Source organism: Bombus flavifrons, chromosome 11 (genome assembly GCF_040668555.2).
Source record: "Bombus flavifrons isolate JBK064 chromosome 11, iyBomFlav1_principal, whole genome shotgun sequence".
Taxonomy (NCBI): domain Eukaryota; kingdom Metazoa; phylum Arthropoda; class Insecta; order Hymenoptera; family Apidae; genus Bombus; species Bombus flavifrons.
The window spans coordinates 13,505,055-13,511,054 of NC_138452.1; positions in this window are offsets into that span (position 1 = coordinate 13,505,055).

Below are 6,000 nucleotides of genomic sequence, written 5' to 3' on the forward strand. Positions count from 1 at the left end.
GTATACCAACAGGTATGCAAGGAACACATTTACCCTCGTGCGACGTCAGTTGTGTTTCAACCAGTGTACAATGCAGATCGAAGAATTAAACTTTTACGAATTAACTTATTAATTTATAACATTGCGGCTATTAATTTGTATCATTCAAAGTATTAATTTACAGTGTCTACCTATTCTTTTCTTACAATTTACCATTAATTTATAACCATTTAAACTATTAATTTATAACGTTTGACCTATTGATTTGAAGCATTTAAAATAATAATTTACACCATTTAATACATTGAATTACAACGTTTGAGTTGTTAATTCAGGGCCTTTGAATCATTAATTTATAACATTTACGCTACTTATTTGTAACATTTATACCATTTATTTACGACATTTAAAAGGTACATTTGTGATATCTGCAAACCGTATCTGTTTGAACGACCGTTGGCATTTTGCCACGTGTATACCAACAGGTATGCAAGGAACACATTTACCCTCGTGCGACGTCAGTTGTGTTTCAACCAGTGTACAATGCAGATCGAAGAATTAAACTTTTACGAATTAACTTATTAATTTATAACATTGCGGCTATTAATTTGTATCATTCAAAGTATTAATTTACAGTGTCTACCTATTCTTTTCTTACAATTTACCATTAATTTATAACCATTTAAACTATTAATTTATAACGTTTGACCTATTGATTTGAAGCATTTAAAATAATAATTTACACCATTTAATACATTGAATTACAACGTTTGAGTTGTTAATTCAGGGCCTTTGAATCATTAATTTATAACATTTACGCTACTTATTTGTAACATTTATACCATTTATTTACGACATTTAAAAGGTACATTTGTGATATCTGCAAACCGTATCTGTTTGAACGACCGTTGGCATTTTGCCACGTGTATACCAACAGGTATGCAAGGAACACATTTACCCTCGTGCGACGTCAGTTGTGTTTCAACCAGTGTACAATGCAGATCGAAGAATTAAACTTTTACGAATTAACTTATTAATTTATAACATTGCGGCTATTAATTTGTATCATTCAAAGTATTAATTTACAGTGTCTACCTATTCTTTTCTTACAATTTACCATTAATTTATAACCATTTAAACTATTAATTTATAACGTTTGACCTATTGATTTGAAGCATTTAAAATAATAATTTACACCATTTAATACATTGAATTACAACGTTTGAGTTGTTAATTCAGGGCCTTTGAATCATTAATTTATAACATTTACGCTACTTATTTGTAACATTTATACCATTTATTTACGACATTTAAAAGGTACATTTGTGATATCTGCAAACCGTATCTGTTTGATCGATCGTTGGCATTTTGCCACGTGTATACCAACAGGTATGCAAGGAACACATTTACCCTCGTGCGACGTCAGTTGTGTTTCAACCAGTGTACAATGCAGATCGAAGAATTAAACTTTTACGAATTAACTTATTAATTTATAACATTGCGGCTATTAATTTGTATCATTCAAAGTATTAATTTACAGTGTCTACCTATTCTTTTCTTACAATTTACCATTAATTTATAACCATTTAAACTATTAATTTATAACGTTTGGCCTATTGATTTGAAGCATTTAAAATAATAATTTACACCATTTAATACATTGAATTACAACGTTTGAGTTGTTAATTCAGGGCCTTTGAATCATTAATTTATAACATTTACGCTACTTATTTGTAACATTTATACCATTTATTTACGACATTTAAAAGGTACATTTGTGATATCTGCAAACCGTATCTGTTTGAACGACCGTTGGCATTTTGCCACGTGTATACCAACAGGTATGCAAGGAACACATTTACCCTCGTGCGACGTCAGTTGTGTTTCAACCAGTGTACAATGCAGATCGAAGAATTAAACTTTTACGAATTAACTTATTAATTTATAACATTGCGGCTATTAATTTGTATCATTCAAAGTATTAATTTACAGTGTCTACCTATTCTTTTCTTACAATTTACCATTAATTTATAACCATTTAAACTATTAATTTATAACGTTTGACCTATTGATTTGAAGCATTTAAAATAATAATTTACACCATTTAATACATTGAATTACAACGTTTGAGTTGTTAATTCAGGGCCTTTGAATCATTAATTTATAACATTTACGCTACTTATTTGTAACATTTATACCATTTATTTACGACATTTAAAAGGTACATTTGTGATATCTGCAAACCGTATCTGTTTGAACGACCGTTGGCATTTTGCCACGTGTATACCAACAGGTATGCAAGGAACACATTTACCCTCGTGCGACGTCAGTTGTGTTTCAACCAGTGTACAATGCAGATCGAAGAATTAAACTTTTACGAATTAACTTATTAATTTATAACATTGCGGCTATTAATTTGTATCATTCAAAGTATTAATTTACAGTGTCTACCTATTCTTTTCTTACAATTTACCATTAATTTATAACCATTTAAACTATTAATTTATAACGTTTGACCTATTGATTTGAAGCATTTAAAATAATAATTTACACCATTTAATACATTGAATTACAACGTTTGAGTTGTTAATTCAGGGCCTTTGAATCATTAATTTATAACATTTACGCTACTTATTTGTAACATTTATACCATTTATTTACGACATTTAAAAGGTACATTTGTGATATCTGCAAACCGTATCTGTTTGAACGACCGTTGGCATTTTGCCACGTGTATACCAACAGGTATGCAAGGAACACATTTACCCTCGTGCGACGTCAGTTGTGTTTCAACCAGTGTACAATGCAGATCGAAGAATTAAACTTTTACGAATTAACTTATTAATTTATAACATTGCGGCTATTAATTTGTATCATTCAAAGTATTAATTTACAGTGTCTACCTATTCTTTTCTTACAATTTACCATTAATTTATAACCATTTAAACTATTAATTTATAACGTTTGACCTATTGATTTGAAGCATTTAAAATAATAATTTACACCATTTAATACATTGAATTACAACGTTTGAGTTGTTAATTCAGGGCCTTTGAATCATTAATTTATAACATTTACGCTACTTATTTGTAACATTTATACCATTTATTTACGACATTTAAAAGGTACATTTGTGATATCTGCAAACCGTATCTGTTTGAACGACCGTTGGCATTTTGCCACGTGTATACCAACAGGTATGCAAGGAACACATTTACCCTCGTGCGACGTCAGTTGTGTTTCAACCAGTGTACAATGCAGATCGAAGAATTAAACTTTTACGAATTAACTTATTAATTTATAACATTGCGGCTATTAATTTGTATCATTCAAAGTATTAATTTACAGTGTCTACCTATTCTTTTCTTACAATTTACCATTAATTTATAACCATTTAAACTATTAATTTATAACGTTTGACCTATTGATTTGAAGCATTTAAAATAATAATTTACACCATTTAATACATTGAATTACAACGTTTGAGTTGTTAATTCAGGGCCTTTGAATCATTAATTTATAACATTTACGCTACTTATTTGTAACATTTATACCATTTATTTACGACATTTAAAAGGTACATTTGTGATATCTGCAAACCGTATCTGTTTGAACGACCGTTGGCATTTTGCCACGTGTATACCAACAGGTATGCAAGGAACACATTTACCCTCGTGCGACGTCAGTTGTGTTTCAACCAGTGTACAATGCAGATCGAAGAATTAAACTTTTACGAATTAACTTATTAATTTATAACATTGCGGCTATTAATTTGTATCATTCAAAGTATTAATTTACAGTGTCTACCTATTCTTTTCTTACAATTTACCATTAATTTATAACCATTTAAACTATTAATTTATAACGTTTGACCTATTGATTTGAAGCATTTAAAATAATAATTTACACCATTTAATACATTGAATTACAACGTTTGAGTTGTTAATTCAGGGCCTTTGAATCATTAATTTATAACATTTACGCTACTTATTTGTAACATTTATACCATTTATTTACGACATTTAAAAGGTACATTTGTGATATCTGCAAACCGTATCTGTTTGATCGATCGTTGGCATTTTGCCACGTGTATACCAACAGGTATGCAAGGAACACATTTACCCTCGTGCGACGTCAGTTGTGTTTCAACCAGTGTACAATGCAGATCGAAGAATTAAACTTTTACGAATTAACTTATTAATTTATAACATTGCGGCTATTAATTTGTATCATTCAAAGTATTAATTTACAGTGTCTACCTATTCTTTTCTTACAATTTACCATTAATTTATAACCATTTAAACTATTAATTTATAACGTTTGGCCTATTGATTTGAAGCATTTAAAATAATAATTTACACCATTTAATACATTGAATTACAACGTTTGAGTTGTTAATTCAGGGCCTTTGAATCATTAATTTATAACATTTACGCTACTTATTTGTAACATTTATACCATTTATTTACGACATTTAAAAGGTACATTTGTGATATCTGCAAACCGTATCTGTTTGAACGACCGTTGGCATTTTGCCACGTGTATACCAACAGGTATGCAAGGAACACATTTACCCTCGTGCGACGTCAGTTGTGTTTCAACCAGTGTACAATGCAGATCGAAGAATTAAACTTTTACGAATTAACTTATTAATTTATAACATTGCGGCTATTAATTTGTATCATTCAAAGTATTAATTTACAGTGTCTACCTATTCTTTTCTTACAATTTACCATTAATTTATAACCATTTAAACTATTAATTTATAACGTTTGACCTATTGATTTGAAGCATTTAAAATAATAATTTACACCATTTAATACATTGAATTACAACGTTTGAGTTGTTAATTCAGGGCCTTTGAATCATTAATTTATAACATTTACGCTACTTATTTGTAACATTTATACCATTTATTTACGACATTTAAAAGGTACATTTGTGATATCTGCAAACCGTATCTGTTTGAACGACCGTTGGCATTTTGCCACGTGTATACCAACAGGTATGCAAGGAACACATTTACCCTCGTGCGACGTCAGTTGTGTTTCAACCAGTGTACAATGCAGATCGAAGAATTAAACTTTTACGAATTAACTTATTAATTTATAACATTGCGGCTATTAATTTGTATCATTCAAAGTATTAATTTACAGTGTCTACCTATTCTTTTCTTACAATTTACCATTAATTTATAACCATTTAAACTATTAATTTATAACGTTTGACCTATTGATTTGAAGCATTTAAAATAATAATTTACACCATTTAATACATTGAATTACAACGTTTGAGTTGTTAATTCAGGGCCTTTGAATCATTAATTTATAACATTTACGCTACTTATTTGTAACATTTATACCATTTATTTACGACATTTAAAAGGTACATTTGTGATATCTGCAAACCGTATCTGTTTGAACGACCGTTGGCATTTTGCCACGTGTATACCAACAGGTATGCAAGGAACACATTTACCCTCGTGCGACGTCAGTTGTGTTTCAACCAGTGTACAATGCAGATCGAAGAATTAAACTTTTACGAATTAACTTATTAATTTATAACATTGCGGCTATTAATTTGTATCATTCAAAGTATTAATTTACAGTGTCTACCTATTCTTTTCTTACAATTTACCATTAATTTATAACCATTTAAACTATTAATTTATAACGTTTGACCTATTGATTTGAAGCATTTAAAATAATAATTTACACCATTTAATACATTGAATTACAACGTTTGAGTTGTTAATTCAGGGCCTTTGAATCATTAATTTATAACATTTACGCTACTTATTTGTAACATTTATACCATTTGTTTACGACATTTAAAAGGTACATTTGTGATATCTGCAAACCGTATCTGTTTGATCGATCGTTGGCATTTTGCCACGTGTATACCAACAGGTATGCAAGGAACACATTTACCCTCGTGCGACGTCAGTTGTGTTTCAACCAGTGTACAATGCAGATCGAAGAATTAAACTTTTACGAATTAACTTATTAATTTATAACATTG